Genomic DNA, 19808 nt, shown 5'->3' with positions numbered 1-19808 from the left:
TTCTCTCCTTTGGGAAAATCGACTTTAGACAATTAACTATCCTGTGCTCTGTCGTTTGGATTGCTCAGTGCTAATTGTTTTACTCTTGTGCCTGAAAATGTTAGTGATATGAAATGACACTTTACTGTTTGTTATACGCTCGGTGGGGATCTTTTCATCAAAAGGCATTTTCCAAAAGTCATGTGTTGATAGAAGGTGTATGACGTCCTTAGAAATAATACAAATTATGACCACAGTAATTTATCTGTAACTGCTGCTAATTTTCTCGAGCAGTGGAAGAAAAGAGCAGAACGTATACATATATGTGTATAGATGTATACACAATGCAAACATGTTTTAAACATCATTATTGGTCTGATGTTTTAGATAACATCTGTTCACTTTCAAATATCAATTGAGGTTTGGGGCCATTAATTAGGTTGCCTCTTAGGAAGAGTGGGCAGAATGATTCCAAAGATTCTCAGAACCCTTTCCCTTGACGCTCAGTCTTACTGGTCTTCATCACTGAAAGCTTAGAGGAAATCAGTAGAGTGTCTGTATTGAAGAATTAAATTTGATTGTAAGCCCATGTGGGGTAGTTTGCATACAATACTCGCATGCTGGTGTCTGGGAGAACGACTGTCTTGTCAAAGGATTATTTGTCTCCTGTTTGAGGGTCTTATATTCCTGGTGTCCGACAGAGAGAGGTCTGAAAAGCATTTCTCAGAGCGTGTTAGGTGTTCTCAACGTGCTTTGTGCTTCACCAGAGCTCAGAAATCAGACATACGATCTTCTGTTATTGTGCGTGCTAGATATGTTGAGTAATTTTTTAAAGTATCAGTAAGTACTTGTTTAGTTCGTAAGCCTCTTCTTTCCTCTCTTCCAAAGAAAATGTATTATTACCATACTTTTATTATTGAGAATTCCAGGACATGATTCTGACAGGTTTTGCCAAATGTGATTAGATATTCCAAACTATAATGTCCTCGTCATCATTCTTGACTTTTTGAAGGAATGTATATCTTAGGAAAGCTAGAGTTCTCCGAGCAAGCCGTCAGCCATAGCCCTGTCTCCCCCCACATCTGATTCTGGATGTGCAGACATCTGTGACTGAGGTCAGCCAACCAGGTGCCAACATGACTTCAGGGTTGGCTTCTTGTTATCTATTCATCCCACTGACCAAAATAAGTAAACAAATGTAAAGACAAGACCCACAATAAGGCAACATGCAAGATGGCTTTATTTCTTGACGTTAAAGATGCTTAATCCATCTCGTGGTATAGAATTGAGGTGAATTGTTGATGCGTCTTCTCATTTGCCATCATAAATCTTTTTTTTTTTTTTAAAGGGGCATTTTTCCCCCTTAACATTTCTCCCAAAATGTAAATACTCTGGGTAGAATGACCCCATAAGGAGAGTATCTTGTAAAATTCGTCATAGTGGAGCGCCCCTCCAGGAATAACTGAAATATTTATTACAAAGGAGTTTCTGGTACCGCACTCACATGACAAGAGACCCTCAGTGACTTTGCCGGTTAGAAAACATCCTTCTGTATAAGCCACCACTTCCGTAGCAACTTTAACCTCTCAGAAACTTCCTTGAAAATAAAAACAGACAGGATGCAGTTGAAAAGCTGCATTTTTTTTCTTTAACAAATCCTCACGGAATCTGCTTTTAAACGCCTGACTCCTGGACACAATTCTCAAATTCAGGCAGGAGGAACCGACTGGCTTTGGGTTTACTATGAAGGTTGCCCCACATACACAAATGACCCCTTTTATGTTTCTTTTTTTGTTTTTTCTTTTGCAAGAACTTGACACAAATAGTTTCTGCGTTCTGTCTTGGCATATTTATATCGAGCTTATATTGGTGGCAATGTAGAGACTGCTTGGAGACAGGCACTGTGGCCCTTGGGTCATGTATTCAGATTTGTTGAACACCTCTTATTGCCAGGAACCATGCTGTGTGACTCGACAATACTAAAAAAAAAAAAGACATGGCTTGTGCCCTCTTGGAGCTCCTAATGTTTATATTTAAAATCACAGTTGCTGAGACTGCATATGTGTGACGAAAAGAGACATGAAATCTTCTGGGCAGTTGGATGTATGGAGAGTTAAATGTGTTATGTCTTGAAAGAATCCACAGATGGAAGAAATGGCAGTCTCCATTAAAGGGATAAAAAATAAACACCATGAGACCATTAAAACTTGGAATATGTTGGAGGCAGAAAGTATCTCGGACTACCATTGGCTAGTGTTCTCTTTTACTGATTGGGAACATTTTTAACTGTAATATCTTCTGGCCTCTCTAAAGGCACAAATAAAGGTAGCCGCCATTACTGAGCTGAACCCTTGTCTGTAGAGGACCTCGGCACCCTGACTAGATGAGGCATGCATTGCTAGAATCATGGCCAGAAAGGCAGTGTGGGAATAGGGTGGAACCGGCCTTTCCCTTCTGAGAGCTGCAGTTTTGCAGTGAAAACACGATGCATAGAGATCCCCAGATGCAGAATCTTTTCTAACCAACCAAGTCAAGATTGAGTACATCTTCTAGCAGGTTCCCTGCCGTCAGGGCAGTAACCATGGGGCTTAGGGGAAAGTGCCTGTCTAAACAGGACCCTGTTTGGGGTTTACATGCATGGCCCCCATCAAGACAGAAAATCAGCAATAAGCCAAATCAAGCAGCTAAAATGTAAAAATATGGACCTAACTCATGCTGGAAGGGAGAACTCACACCCTCCCAGACCGATTCTTTCTCAGAATCTTGTAAACGCCAGCACATTCTCTCTCTTTTAAGTTGAGCTGCTCAACTTTATGAACTGTGAAATTTACATTTATACTCTTTCAACCCACATATACCATTCAAGTTTATGAAGTTGCAGCAAGCCGCCCATTCGACTGAATTGCAGTGTTTATTCTTGTCTCATGGAGAAATAAAACGATCTTACGGGAAACTGTTATGACAATCCATTCCAACTGTTTTCAGACACACACATAAACACCCTCTGCTCACATTCCAGAACCACCTGCACATCATCCCTACAACTCCTTGAGAAGTTCAGGGGGTGGCTGTGGATGGATAGAGGGTCCATTTTCCAAACACTGTGTAACAAGTCGCTACGCGTCATGCCTAAAGAGTATGAAGTTAACATTTTGAATCACAAACTGGAAAACAAAACAGTTCTCCAAAGTACCTCGTGAACCATTCAAAGGAAATTTCTGCGTCATCCACCAGAAAAGCTAAATCTGCTGTTGGATACGTCAATTCCCACTCTTTTTCTAGTAATACAAAGGCAACTGGCTGCTAGGGCAGGAAGTGTAGAACACCCAAAGTGCAAATGACGAGAAGGAGGATTTTTGCCCTAGGGGGCTGTAAAACTGTGTGTGGAATTCTCACAGCCGCTTCTTGTCCCATTGCCGTTTAGTCTTTGAAACTGGGTGTTTTAAAATTGATCTCATGGTGGAAACCAGAAACAAGGGGTAAACGTGATTTCAGTTAAACCTATGTACAAATATCTTCTGTAATTTTGCTGCTCTAATTTTTAGGCTATGAATTTTGTAATGAGCTGATCAGATTACAAATTTCCTTTGTTTACAATCTCATATAGTAGGGGCTCAGATCATTTCTTAGCTATCAATCTCTTCTCCCATTTTCACACGAAGTTCCATTTAAAACATTGTTGAAACTAAGCCTAAAAATTAAACTCAATTAATTAAAAATGGGGGAGTTTTCCTTGATTTAAATGGAAATGGTATATTCTTTTCAAAGAATTTTGTAACCGCCTTTATAGTTTCTTTGCTTGGAAAACCGAGGGTGTTAAATACCAGTTAACAGTTGTATTACTTTCCAGAGCATCATCTAATGGGCCCAATGTGTACCTCAAGATAAACATGGTATGTTATGTCTAAAAAAATTCATGGTTGATTTAAATGGTTCTGAAATGTCTATAAATAAAGAAAATTTAAAAGTTGCTCTTCTTGCAGTCCCTCAGTGAGTCGGACCTAGTGCATAGTTTTCTAGAACTCTGTTCCCCATCCTCATGAAGGAGATGAGAACGCGCGTCTGAAGGGATTCTTAATGCTGCAAGCCCATTCCGTACTAAGAGGCGGAAAGCAATGGCTATTGTACAAAGAAGAAGTTGGGAACCAGATCACCTGATGGCATTCAAAGAAAATCCAGTACCTGTGTGGTCAGAAGTTAGAACAAAAGACAATTCATTTATATAATGAACTGGTGAGGTTTACAAAAAAAACCAAAAAACAAAAAACACTTCGTGTTTGGGGAAAAGAAACAACACAGATTCCTCTCTACACAGTTTAATTTATATAATTACAATCAGCATTAAGAGCAGAAATGGGTGTACAAGAGAAAGTCATGAGCATTCAGCTCACTGTGGCACCCACCAGTGAGTTTTACAGAGAAGTTGGCAAGTGGCAAATGGAGGTTGCTTAAGAGAGCTTCTGTTTTACTCAAAATAGCATGCAGTAGCTTCAGACCACTTTACTGTGAGATTCTGGGGGAGAATCAAAGGGCTGGCAGGACAATGGGAGCCCACATCCTCTGCCCTGACTAGACCTCCCCAGCTTCACAATCACGGAAACGTCTTCCTGACTTCCTTCACCAGACAAAGCATTGTCAAACCATCTTCTACTTAAGCCTTCAACCCTTCTATCCTGTTTCACAGGGATAGAACTTGTAACTAAACCCACAGGTGGCCACTTCCCTGGATTTCCAGGATATGCTCTGGAAGAACTTACAGAATTGAACCTGCACGACGGGTTGGCTAAAGCATCCAAATATCTAGCTCAAGGTCCTAAGAGTGCTTAATCAGATACACGCTAGGACATTGACTTTTCCAAACTGAAAATTGCAAAGTAAATTTGAGTTTAGATATAAGTTGGGTTAAAGTCAAATATCCTGAGGTTAGAAAAAGCCAAATCACTGAAAAGAATGATTAAGCACTGGATAAATTCTTGTTTCACTGAAATGAGTTTTTCCTTAAGAATCACCCTCCAGCTCCTTACTTAGCTAACTCATACACTTACTTCTGGATTTATCCAGAGATCAGGACCTGCGCTGAAGTTGGACATTTAACCAACTGAGCCACCCAGGTGCCCCATAATAATATTTAATTTTTTTCTAGGGGGCACCTGGCTGACTCAGTCAGTAGAGCCTACAACTCTTATTTATTTATTTTTTTAATGTTTTTATTTTTGAGAGAGACAGAGCATGAGTGGGGGAGGGGCAGAGAGAGAGGGAGACACAGAATCCAAAGCAGGCTCCAGGCTCTGAGCTGTCAGCACAGAGCCTGATGCAGGGCTCGAACCCATGAACCATGAGACCTGACTGAGCTGAATTCGGATGCTCAATCGACTGAGCCACATAGGTGCCCCAAGAGCATACAACTCTTGATCTCAGAGTCATGAGTTGGAGCCCCATGTTGGGCATAGAGATTACTTTTAAAAAGTTAATTTTTTTCAGTGCATAGCGTTTCTTTTCCTGGTCCTCCAACTTCTTTGTCTTCTAAGATCTTCAACCGATGCTACCCAGTCAGTGCTAGCTGGAAATCAAGAGAAATCTCTCCTGCTTATAAAATGGAGGCTCTGAGCATATCTCCTGCTCTTTGATCAAAAAGTATGACTCAGCAGAGATAGTGAGACAAATAGAAGATTTAAAAAATGTAAACAACAACTTACACATAGCACACATACCTTCTATGGTACTGTATCCAGCCAGGCCAGTCCCTCTGGGACACCAGAGTGGAGAAGCAACTGTAGTACTAAATATGACCGCAGGGTGTCGGGCTTTTCCAACCAGCTAATGGCTACACAAGGATTACTCCAGTCAACTGGGATGGAGTACAACGGTGAGGCAAGGATTAGTGCAGAGTAAAACATAAGTCCAGTCATATTGGTGGCCTCCTCCCCTCATTCAATTTTTCACTTTCCTTATCCAAGCACATTGGAATCCTGAAGTCATGGAAGCAGAAAGAAGTGGCTCAAAAAAGATAAGGAATTTGAAAGTGGAGCACTGTGCTTTTTCCAAGCCATATGTAGAGAAGGAAAAATTCTTCCTCTACCCGTCAAATTCTTCCAGCTGGACTAAGAGTTAATTTAACAGATTAACAGAAGAAAGAACCAAAGTTTTCTTTTGTGTGCCCAGAGGCCCAGTAATGAAATTGAGACCTAAAGAAATGACCAAAGCAGGCAGTTTTTTATTTTATACTTTTTAGACAAAGAGACAACCTGTGAGGAATCAATTAACTTTGGGAACTTCAGTTAGAAAGAAATTCTGAACAGAATTTGGGCTGGGGCAGTAAATTAGTAAAAAGTTAACAAAGGTTTTTCAAACAGCCTTCTTGGGTCTAAATTTCTCATCTCTGATAATAAGGATGTGTCTTTATCTCCTGGGACAGGGAGGTACATTTCACATGGGAGGTTTATTTCCTGCTTTCAGGGGGACAGAAGAGGGCCTGAGTATCCTTTTGCAGGGGCTATCTCTTAAGTAACTTTTATTTAAAATAATCAGGATGCTAAAGTGGCCTTTAGGGGTGGCTTGTCCTTGGATCCTACACATATATCCACTGGGGAAGAGGTAGAGGAATTTTCAAAATGCAAAACTGGCCTATCAGTTGCCTTGTCTCTTCTTGGTTCTGAGTCTCTGGAATTTTGAAAGTGAATGATGCTCTTGAGTTTAAAAAAAAAAAAAAAAGCTGTACTTTTTTTTTTTTTTCCATTGGTTGGTTGTAAGCAACAAAACCCTCAACCAGAAACAAAATCTCTCAAGTACCATTAATTACACTAAAGCTGACTTCCAAGTTAGGATTGAAAAAGTTCAACTCCTTCAGGCCTCCTTCGCTCTTTTTTTTTTTTTTAATATTTATGTTTGAAGGAGAGAGAGAGACAGAGACAGAGCATGAGGAGGGGAGGAGCAGAGAGAGAGGGAGACTCAGAATCCGAAGCAAGCTCCAGGCTCCGAGCTGTCAGCAGAGAGCCCCACACAGAGCTCAGACTCATCAATCGCGAGATCATGACCTGAGCTGACGTCAGACGCTTAACCAACTGAGCCACCCGGGTGGCCCTCCTTCACCTTAATAAAACCATGAACCTACCTGTTTGATTCTGCAAGGAAGAACAAAGAGAATGTCAAACTTCCGCTCTTGCATAAATAACTTTATGTTTCATTCTCTGTGCTTTTTACTACTTTCAGCAGTGCCATTTTTGACAAGGTAAAGGAAGTTTCTCAATTCAACTTTTAAGGTGATGAATTTACAAATCTGGTAAATTACTAATAATTTAAGTTTCCAATCCAAAGGAAACAAAACACTAATTTGAAAAGATACATGCACCCCTATGTTTATTGCAGCATTATTCACAGAAGCCAAGTTATGGAAGCAACCCAAGTGTCCATTGAGAGATGAGTGGATAAAAAAAGAAATGGTACACACACACAGACACACACACACACACACACACACACACACACACTGGAATATTACTCCGGCATAAAAAGGAATGAGATCTTGCCATTTGCAACAACATGGATGGACCTTTAGGATATGCTAAGTGAAATAAGTCAGGAAGAGAAAGACAAGTACCATAGGATTTCACTTATATGTGGAATCTCGAAAAACAAAATGAACAAGCAACAAAAAAGTAGAAAGAGACCCACAAATAGAGAACAAATTGTGGGCTGTCAGAGGGGAGGGAGGTGGAAGGATGGGCAAAACGGGTGAAGGAGAGTGGGAGATACAGGCTTCCAGTTATGGAACAAATAAGTCACAGGGATGAGAACAGTATAGGAAATACAGTCTATAGCATTGCAGTCGCGTGGTAGCTCCATTTGTGAGCACAGCATAACTTATCAAATCAGTAGGTTGTACACCTGAAACTAATGTAACATTGTATGTCAACTATACTTCAATAAAAAATAAAATAAAAATGAAAAAAATTTTAAAACAATTAAAATCATTTCAGTTTGAGTTTGAGTTGTCATCTTGAAACAGGATGATTGCCAAAGTTTTCATATAGCCAGACTTACCTGTTTGTACCACATTTCAGTGACTGGAGATTAAGGGTCATGGGAAAATGGCATAGTTCTGGGAATTGGAGCACAGGTCACAGAAACACCGTCCTTCACGTCGTAAAATGATCAGCTCTCCTGGTTTCATGTTTCTTTTTGTGTTACCGCTGTCCTATACACAAAAGCTCTCTCTTTTGGTGTCTCATCTGTGTGAAGACTATAGAATTGTACCAATTCTTCATATAAGATTATCTGGCCCCTTCTAAAGTTGAAAATGTCTAGCAATATAAATTATCATTTTCCCATTAAAGCAAAGGCAATCTGGAGAGATGATCTGACAAGATCTGTACTGATCTTGAGTCAGGATTACTCATGAACTCACGCAAAATCTGAGTCCTGGACAGGACTTTAAAGACCCTCAAACACTGTCATGATTTATTTGTATGTGTAGAGATCTCCAGGGTAGAAGTTCCCGTTTCTACATTGCACACTTCCTGGTTCTTCCTTTTCTGCCTCCCTTTGCAACTTAAGTTGTCCACCCAATTTTATAGTATGTAAGTTATATCACATTTTTTTCATTTTTTTAATGTTTATTAATTTTTGAGAGAGAGCACATAAAGGGGGGGAAGGGCAGAGAAAGAGGGAGACACAGAATCGGCTCTGCACTGAGAACGGAGAGCCCAGTGTGGGTCTTGAACTCAAGAGCTGTAAGATCATGACCTGAGCCATAGTCAGATACTTAACCAACTGAGCCACCCAGGCACCCTTATATCACAATTTTCTTTTAATTTTTAAAAATGTTTTATTTATTCTTGAGAGAGAGAGCATGAGCGAGAAAGGGGCAGAGTGAGAGAGGGACACAGAATCCGAAGCAAGATTCAGGCTCTAAGCTGTCAACACAGAGCCCCACGTGGGGCTCGAACTCACAGGTCATGAGATCATGACCTGAGCCAAAGTCAGACGCTCAACCGACTAAGCCACCCAGGCACCCCCTATATCACAATTTTTTAAAAGCTCACCTATTCCTCCATGGAGATTAGTTGTGAATCGGGCCATTTTCTATTATACTCTTTCTCAGACCTCAGACTGTTCATTTTCTTTCTTAGTTTTCCTGGGATGAGAATAGCGCATGACTTGTCACCAAGGCTTCAGCACTGTTCTACGCTAGTTATCTGTACATTTTGAAGAAGTGAGATTTCTCTATATTAATCCTCCTGGATGATAAGAAGACATGGGAATTATTTGTGCTGGCAGAAAGAAAAAGACAACGTGTAGAGATCCCACTATTCTAGTAACGTAAATTACTGGGATCCATGAATTGGTTAATCATTGATAGTTTGTTATTTGGAATGTTGAGATAACTCATTTATCTTTCACAGATAACTAACTATAAAAGAACAGTTTGAAATATGGAATGGGAAAATGAAGTACATGTTCTTCTTATTCAGTTAACTATTACGTATATCTCACCGGAATTAATGCTCGATGGAAAAAAAAAAAAAAAAAAACAACGCTATTATTTAACCCTTGCCTCTCTGAGAGACATGTTGTTTGTTTCTACTTTTTGCCTCACCATGTTGCCAGGATTGGCCATTTTTAGAGCACTCATCTTCCATCCATTGGCTTCTGTCTCCTGACTATCACCCTGGTCAGGGCTTGATTTTGGTGTAGGAAGATTATAAAGGGCAAGTGGGCGGTGGTTGCTGGAGATGAGGATTTGTTCAATTCCAGAAGCCACGTTCAATTCCAGAAGCCATGTTCAATTCCAGAAGCCATGTTCCAGGCTGTGGATTAGCTCACTATCAGATTTGTTTATCTCTTGACCTAGCCCAGCCCCTCTCCTCACTGACCACTTACTCTTCACTGAAATAAAGGACCCCATCTACTCTATTTTCCCCCATCCTGGGTTTCTTCTCACACCTCTTTCCCTGGACCTTCTTAGATCTTCACCCAGATTTAGCCCAAATTTCACATTTCCCTGAATTCCTTGTATGTGTTCTCATTCGATCTCCAGTTACCTTGTTAAGGTGCTTTAAAACACTCTCTAACCTGATTTCATAAATGTATTCTTACTCACAGCCAAAGAGATCCACTAGGCAAACAACACTGGAGAGACTGGATTGGTCTCATAGGCAGACGGAAGAAGGGAGGACACCTGGTGTGGCATTGCATGGGTTGTTAAGTGAAGCAATTTGGGGGAAGTGCCTACCATCATTCCTAGGCGGTGAAAATTTCCCTTTTCAAACTAGATGTATGAATGCTAAAGTTAGGCTTGAAATTGCTTTTACTATCAACAAAATATTTATTGACCACCCTCCACTCTTTGGCATGCTCCTAAAGAGACATTCCCCATGCGTTTAGGGGAAAATGTGTCTCATTAGCTCCTAGGTTGACCAACACTCAGTTATTCTCCAGTTATCCACCCAGTCCTGGCTACTACACCCTACCCTGCCCAGACCACAGGGTCACCTCCTGCTATTCATCGCCCCCTGGAGCTCCTGGGAACCACCTCTGGTTGGATAGTTGCTTCTGCAAACAGGTGTCACTTGAGATGTGCTCATAGGCATTTCCTGTCCTCCCTCCGTCCCTTCTCTCCCCAGCACCATTATAAGTGTGCTCACAGTACAAGCTGTTTCCTCAGCCTAAGTTACAGATACGCTTTCCTTATAATCCCAGGTGTCCCGCAGGTGTATACACATTCGCACACACCCACACATATGCTACAGATGCGTGTTTCAAAGACTCACAATCTAAACCCCTAAGGAAATAGACCCAATAATGAATGACAGATCTCTTCATAACTGCACGCTTAGCTACCCAAATGCCCTGCAAAAGCTTGGAAATACCACCCATACAGTCATGATTATATTCTTACACTTGCTCCCATCCTATATCCTGAAGGAGGGTTTGTTTCTCTAGGGACGATAATTGAACGCCTTTGGGGTCAGCCAGTTATGAATTTGCAGCAGATATTTGTGCCTTATGATCAGTGTGACTATTGGCCTCATTTTCTTACCTACAAAATGGGAAAAGGGACAGCTACCTCTTAGAATGGTTATGGCAACTGAATGAGTTGATATATGTGATACCTCTTAGTTCAAAGACTTAATTCTGTTTCAAAATAGAACTAAACCCTTTTAGAAACGAGAAGGTGGTGATAGGAATAACATTTTTCCTCTGGCCATCCATTTATTTAGTATGGGTTTTTTGAGCATGTATTAAGTTTTCAGTACAGACCTGAGTGCTAGAGTTGCTCTAGTGAACAAGACACATTTTCTGTCTATAAGTTGATGGTTTACCGTTAGCACAGTAGTCAAATCTCTGATTCAGTACTTAATGTGTTCCATTCACTGGAACTTAGGAAATCATCTCATTAAATTTAAACAGAAGCAAGAAGAGGTATTTCCCATTTTTATAGATGAAGAAACTGAGTCTAAAAGGGTAACTTACCCCGGGTGCAGTTAGCTCCTTCGGTTAAGCATCCAACTCTTGATTTTGGCTCAGATGATGATCTCACAGTTCATGGGATGGAGCCCCACACTAGGCTCCGTGCTCAGAGCATGGAGTTTACTTGAGTTTCTCTCTCCCTCTTTCTCTGCCCCTCCTCCCTCAAAATAAATGAACATTAAAAAAAATAGACACATGCCAACTGACTCTGTCTCTGTCTCTCTGTTTTTAATGTTTATTTGTTTTTGAGAGAGAGAGCAGCTCAGGCAAGCAGGGGAGGTGCAGAGAAGAGAGGGGAACAGAGGATCCGAAGCAGGATCTGCGCTGACAGTGAAGAGCTGGACATGGGGCTCGAACTCACAAACTACCATATCATGACTCGAGCTGAAGTTGGAAGCTTAACCGACTGAGCCACACAGGTACCCCCCAATTCTGTGTCTTTTTAATCAGGAAATGTATTTCCCAGAAGCTCCACTCCATAGATTTCCACTTGGCTAAAACCAGGTCATGTAACCACCCTAAGTGCAAGAGTCACATGGGCGAGTATATCTAACCCTGAACTACTCAGGGCTCTCTGAGTAAGGGAGGAGAGACTAGACCTTGGATAAGCAGCCTGCAGCATCTGCCTAGGCACTTGGGCAATACATGCTCATTGTCCCAGAGCCCGCTGAAGGAATGCAGTCCATCCTGCTAGAGGTATTTTTGATACACGAGTCAGAAGCTGAGGACAGAACTCAGCTCTAGAGCAAGTTAGACCATTACCTCTCCAGGATCACATCCTGATTCTTGCTTGTATTTGTTGTGTCAAGCCCATCAAAATTTTGTGAGAAATGCTGCATATCATATTCCATCCCCTGGAAATACCTAATGCATATTACCATATTAAAGGCTCTGAGAAATTTTCAAGAAAAACTTGTTTGACTCTATTTAACCCCAAGTTTCTCCAACATTCTCCAGACCAGGCTTTGGAAATGCTGATCTGGGCCAGTACCTTGAGGTCATCCAGTTTACTTCTTCTTGGCCATGTGGTTCGCTAAGAATTGAGCGGTTGGCAGGGAATAAGAAGTATGGGATTTCCACTCCACAGGGTAGTCAGTCTGACCCTACGTTCCTGAGCACACTCCTGGGCCTCAAGCTTGCAAGTGCCCTGCGCTCAGGCTAATGCTTCGCCGATTGCTGTCTTGAAATTAATTTCTGAACAGGGGTTTCACGTTTTCGTTTTGTCCTGAGCCTGGGAAATTATATAGGTGACTCAGGCAAACAGGGTACAGATCAGATATATATGATTTGTATTTTCAACATTTTCCTATTTCAGAAGAAGCAGTTGCTTGCGAGTTTAAATAGGTTTGCCCTTCTTACTGACATACGTAAGCATATATGAAATCATGCTAAAACATTAGAAGTGTTCTCTCATTCCTGGTAATACCTTCCCCTGACTCTTATCAAGGGGGTTATGTCAAGTTTGTATCAAATGCAGTGAAAAAGAAATTAGACTCATCCTGTTATCATAAATGGATATGAAGAGAAATTTAAAGCAAACTTTTTTTTTAAATGTTTATTTATTTTGAGAGAGAGAAAACTATTGGGGGATGGGGGCAGAGAGATAGAGAGAGAGAGAAACAGCCTTACGTGGGGCTCAGGCTTACAACCGTAGGACCATAACCCGAGCTGAAATCAAGAGTCAGACAGACACTCAACCCACTGAGCCACCCAGGCGCCCCTAAAGCAAACAAAGTCTTCTTAATAGTAAGACAAATGGGGTGCCTGACTGGCAGAGTCAGTAGGGCATGTGACTCTTGATCTCGAGGTCATAAGTTTAAGCCCCACATTGGGCATAGAACTTGCTTTAAAAACAAATAAATAATAAATAATAAATAATAAATAAACCCAGTAAGACAATTAAAGTGCCTTTAATTCCTCTTTGAGTGCCTTGGGGAAGGGAATCATGTTTTATTGATTTATGTATTTCAATATATAACACAGTACATAGACTATACTAGGTGGCCAGTTGGCTGATGGGCTAAAATAGTGGTTGTTGAGTGAAAGAACTTGACAAGGTCCAACTAGAAATTAGAGAAACTCTCTAGATAGCCAGAGACCCAAGCCTCCAGTGCAGACTCTGGTGAAGCCCAAGATCTATTTTTCTCCTGCCAATCAATCCCTTTTGTCAAGTTGGTTTGAGGTTCTAGAACTTAAATTTTATACCAGAGTAGGAACCAGCCATGTGACCCCAAAGGACACCCTCCACCAACACACATGCATATCAGAAGCAACCACCAATCTAACTGGTCCTTCACACTGAAGGAAATTCCTAAAAACAGGAACAAAACTCAATCAGAACTAGGATTGGAGACCTTCTGCATTAGAAATTTCTATTGGGGGGGCGCTTGGCTGGCTCAGTCTGTAGAGCATGTGCCATTTAATCTCAGAGTCGTGAAGTCGTGGAAAAAAAAAAGAAATTTCTTTTGAAATAATGTGATGATATAAACAGATTTACCTGCAAGGCTAAGCAGGAAACAAAAATAATAAGCTGATTTCTTTAGCCTTAGCTCCAGGCAAATCTGCAGAGCTTTTAATTTATTTTTGTCCTGTTCTTCCATTTCCAGCCTAAAATGTCTTCATACCAACAGCCCCTATCACCCCAACCCCCATGGATGAAATGTAATAAGGAGGAAAACCAGTGGTATCTTCCACAAAGGATCGTTTATGAGTCAGTCTGCCTCTCTGTATAGGTTAACTCACATCTAACTTTATTTGACTTGGAGAAACCTAAACAGAGTCTTGGGAATGGTGTTGAAGAAATAAAATTGCCTTTAGGAAGCAAGAACCAGACTTTCATTTCTTTGAAAGAAGAAAGTTGAGCCCAAAGGAAAAACAAAAAAAGCAACCAAGCTTATATTTTAGTAGAAAGAGGAAAGGAGACTCTTTGTCATTATTTGTCATGTAAAATAGCAAGATAATGACCCAATAGGGATTGGCCTTTTCACTGGAAGGAAGGGGATGGCATTTAGATTTCTTCTGAGTCAGAAACTGGGTCTTATATGTCTTTACTCTTCCCTGCCAGCAACCACGACAGCGAATTGTTGGTAGTGGGTGTTCAATAATATGTGTTGGTTATTTCATGGATGAGTGGGTGGGTGAATGCATGAGTTGGCTGGTGGACTTAAATTCAGCAAATTCCTCTCTTTTCTTCTCCACTGTCATAGCAGTTGGTGTCTGTCCCCCGATGCTTGCCCACAGCCCTGTCCTCAATACTGCTTGAACCAGTATGCACACCCTCGTATCAGTGCCAGTCGCTTCCAGATAGTGAACTGGGGTCTAAAATTCTCATGTTGTCACTGGACTGTGGGCTCCCATGTCCTGTTTATCTTAGTCCTGGTCCCCCAAGACTAGCCCACCAGCCTGTCCCTCTCTGGTCATATGCAATAACTATTTATGTTGTTGGAACAGTGAATGTAAACAAATTAACCATTTCAACTCTCCTTTTGCAAACAAATTATTCTTTAAGTCTTTTTTTTAAAGTTTATTTATTTATTTTGAGAGAGACAGAGAGAACAGGAGCAGGGTGGGGATGAGGAGGAGCAAGAGGGGGTAGGGGAGGGGGGCAAGAGGGCAGGGGGAGGAAGGGCAGAGAGAAAGGGAGAATCTCAAGCAGACTCCATGCAGGTCAGCACAGAGCCCAATGTGGGGCTCGAACTCACAAACCGAGAGATCATGACTCGAGCCAAAATCAAGAGTTGGACGCTTCATCGACTGAACCACCCAGGCACCCTTTGTCATATTTTTTTTTAAAGAAAGATCAATGTTTCCTAAAAATACTAAATGTCTTAAGATACTTGTATTTTCCTAACTATTTAAGGAATCTCTTTTGTTCTTGAAGTTGAAACGTGCATTTAGTTTTCAGTCCAATGAAATGATCTGTCATAGCTCTAAAAAAGTACAGGACACCCAATTGCTTTAAGCGTTTTCTTTTGTTTTTTTAGTAATCTGTACACATGGGGCTCGAACTCATGGCCCTAAGATCAAGAGTTGCATGCTATACTGACTGAACCAGCCAGGAGCCCCAGGGCACCCAATTTCCCTAACGTTTTCTTTTTTCTTTATCTTTTCTCATTGAAAATGGTAAAAAACATTAAAATAAAAATCTGCAACTTAATGAATATGTAATTATTCATTAAGTAAATCATGTGATTTACTTTTTATGGTTTGAAACATTTGCCTCTATTAGGTTTCTTTCTTCCCCTATGTGAACACGCAGTTACATTGTGCCAGATTTGTCTCAAAACAGAGAGCACGTACGTAAGTAGCCATTGGAAGCATCTTGATTTCAAAAAGGCCATTTCAGAGAAATCTCTTTTCTAGTTCCTCCTTTCAAAAGTTTTAAGAGAGCACAAATCTAAAAAGAAGAAATACACACTATAGCATTCTGAGATTTGGAGAAGACAGGCAAAGGTTAACAAAAATAGAAAGAAAGAAATTTAACTCATTCCATTTTATTGAAAGCAATTTCCAAGTAGCTTATCTGTTATGAAGATAACTTCATCCAAGCGTTTATTTAATAGTTAATTAGCAGCATCTCTTAAAAGATCTCTGCAGCCTAGAAAACACAAGGCCATAATCCCGGCTAATAATATCAAAGTGATGAGCAAAGACATAGCACCTACGTTTTCAGCTGATGATGTGGCAAAGATCATGAAATTCTGCAAAACTCAATCTAAAGTGAGTTATAAATCGCACAAATACCAGCTAATGGATAATGAGATCCTATTCTAATGTTGATAATGTGCAATGTAAGTGTTTCCTGTTTCTTAAATAGGATATCTTTGACCATTTAAACAAGTCTTTAGCACCAAGCATCCACAGGCATGAGTATATTAGAAAAGCCATTTTGTGTATGCTGCTTGGAGGTAATGAGAAAGTGCTTCTCGATGGGACACGCATAAGAGGAGACATCAATGTCTTATTAATAGGTAAGAGCACGCTGAGTTAATAGTGCATTGATAACTTATTTTTATTGTCCCCTCCTCACCATGCTTGTGTGACTCAGTGATGTAATATTAGCAAGAAAACAAAAAGCCAAACTAACACAATTACAGTGTCATCTTTTTCTCGTATAAAAATGTGCATTGCCTTTTCCTAGAAACATTTTTTATCCTTGAGAGTATCATTTGACCTTTTCAACAAATACCCTGTGTCCAATACATCAATCGCCTTCCCCCAATTCCCCACTTCTCACCTTACCCCTCCCCATTTTATCTAGCCCTACGTTGATCTAGTCAATAATCCAACAGACACCCTTGAAAGGTGGACTATTGTTTCAATCTCCCTCTCGGTGGTTGCCCATCTTTCCATTTTGCTCTTTGAGCAAAGACACAAAGGTCAAGTGGGGTTTAAGCAAGGGCTTTGAGTGCTTTCATCTACAAACCCACCATTGGCAGCTCTTGACCTACCACTAACAACATGGCCTCTGGATGGTGGGCACTCAGGGGGGTACAAAAATTCATGTGATTCAAGGTCTGCCTTTCTGCGGAAGCTGTGGAGATGAGACAAATATATTCATTGCATATGCAATTCTTAACTTCTTACTCCATGCCAGGAATCGCCAGCCACAGATAAAAAGTGGAAGACACAAAGCTTATCCTCAGGTTTACAGGGAAAGCAAGAAGATACACGTGTGCAAATCAGTGCATCAAAGCGCTCTAGGCTCTATGACAGGTGTGTAAGCCGAATGTTGAGAGGGCACCCCCAGAAAGTACCAGGCGGGAGATTCAGAGGAGAAAGATATCACACAGGTGAGAACAGTGGTGAAGTTTTTGAGAGCAGGACTTCAGATTTCAACCCTTCCCTCGAATGGTCATTTCAAGGACTCTTTCAAAAATATTCCTAAAGAATACCTGCTTCCAAGTATTCCATAGTATCTCCCACATTTGGTCTTGTGACATATTCAGATTTCCACTTAATTGTCACCTTCAAGAGACTTTACTAGACATCCTAAATAAAGTAGCCACCTGGTCGGCCACTCTCTTTTACATAAACTTTACTAACATTTGTCAAAACCTACTGTTTCTCTTGTGGTTTTAAGCATTGCCCATAAGTTCAAAGAAAGCCAGGACTTTGTGTTGTTGTTTGCTGTATCCCCAGTGCCTAGAATAGTATGCTTAAAAAAAATGGGGGGCGCCTGGCTGGCTCACTTGGTTGAGCATCCAACTCTTGATTTCAGCTCAGGTCATGATCTCACGGTTCGTGAGATCAAATCCTGGGTGGGGCCCTGTGCTGGCAGCACAGAGCCTGCTTAGGATTCTCTCTCTCTCTCTCTCTCTCTCTCTCTCTCTCTGTCCCTCCCCTGCTCATGCACATGCACGCTCTCTCTTTCTCTCTCAAAATAAATAAATAAACATTTTTTTTGAAAAAGTGTGCTTAAAAATATTTTTGAATAGGGATGCCTGGGTGGCTCAGTCTGTTGAGTGTCTGACTCTTGATTTCGACTCATGTCATGATCCCATGGGCTGAGCATGGAGCCTGCTTCAGATTCTCTCTCTCTCTCTCTCTCTCTCTCTCTCTCTCTGTCCCCTCTCCTGCTTGTACTCTCTCTTCTCTCTAAAATATAGATAGATTATAGATAGATAGATACTACCTATATCTATAATATAGATGTAGATATAGACGATACAGATGATACAGATATAGATATAGATATAGATATAGATATAGATATAGATATAGATATAGATATAGATATAGATATATAGATATATCTCTATATATCACAGAATTTTCTCAAATCAGCCCTGAGTTCAGGCCCCTTTTGCTTTCTCGAAACTTCATATTCCACTCACTTTTCCTCCACCCATATTGGCCTTCAATCAATATCCAGTATTATTCTACAAGGAAATAAACTTTACAGAATGCTCATCACACCCCCACTAACAACATCTCAACATGCCCCAGTGCCTCTGACAAGGGTCATAGCCAGAACCGAGGCCTACGGCAGCCATGATACTCAAGCTACATCGCCACAAATATCAAACTCTAAGAATATAATTGTTAAACAATAAACAATATAAATAATGTAAGCAAATTAAATATATTCTGGATTATTGACAGTGTTGTCTTTTTGCTATAAGTTTATGGTTTTCTAGTTCAAATGTCATGAAAAACTAAAATTTGGGATGATGTGTTTTGCTCATTCCCTAACATCTTTTGGCCAAACAGAAGGACTGCCATTCTGAGAAGAGGGAAAATGGCACAGTTATATTCAATAGGCAAGTGGGAAAAGTACCCTAAATATTATTTAGGCTAACAATGATCCAAATGAAATATTGTCTGTACTTTAAAGCTTCTTTCTAAAAAATAATTCTTTGAAATGTGTTGTTATCTTTTTACCTTGCTAATCTATTCAATTGTGCTAATCTATTCAACTCAGTTCCACAAATATTTACTGAGTAGTTCTAAGCACTTGGAATGGGATGGGGAGAGGGGAGATGATGGGGAGGCTAGGAATGTATGTAAAGCTGACTAGGAACCACAAGCATCCTTAAATCCAGCATCCTACCATGCGTTCCAAAACATTTTTATGCAAACATCCCGTGTTTTAAAAGATTGTGCCTCTCTGCACTTGCGTTTTCAGCACTCAAAATCGAAAAGAGGTCAGAGAGAGCTTCCTTGCTGTCACAGAAGCATGCTCTACCGGCAGGCTCACCCAGCCCCCCAAAGCCGCCATGCTTCTAGTTTTGCTGGTTGCCTTCTCTATGGGAAAATCAACAGAGCATCTGTTGCTCTGAGCTTGAAAACAAAAACGTCCTCTGCTGTGCTAGGAGATAACATCCGCAGAAGGCTGAAAATGAAAATAAAATAAACAGAGGACTGCAGATCGTGCAAATTAGCCTACATGAAAGCCAGAGGAACAGCCTGTCATCTTGCTGTTAAATAAGACCGTGGCTGTTGCTGATTTGAAGGGACAGATGACTGAATGACAAGTGTGAATAAACCCTGGAAAAGGTGCAAAGTGAGCCATAGGGAAGCAAGGAACGCAGAGCAGATGGACAATTGGATTTGAACAGAAGGAGGAAAATAGAATTTTTAGCATGAGTTTTTTCAAAAGATACCAATAACCCATATTTCTATAGATGTACGCCTTTTCTTTCTCATTTCTAAGTCCCTCTCAGTTTGCTGTCAAAAAAGACATATAGGGGCTGCTGGTAAAATGATACAGATAAGAATTCCATGGGTAAGAATACTGGACGATTTCCATAAATCTCAAAAAGCATTGTGTCACTTCATATGTTGAGTTACATAGGCATTTTGTAAGACTAAATTCAGAGGCCCCTGGGTGGCGCAGTGAGTTGAACATCTGACTCTTG

The sequence above is a fragment of the Panthera tigris genome, chromosome D3, assembly GCF_018350195.1.
Source record: "Panthera tigris isolate Pti1 chromosome D3, P.tigris_Pti1_mat1.1, whole genome shotgun sequence".
Taxonomy (NCBI): Eukaryota; Metazoa; Chordata; class Mammalia; order Carnivora; family Felidae; genus Panthera; species Panthera tigris.
This window is presented reverse-complemented; position numbering follows the sequence as displayed.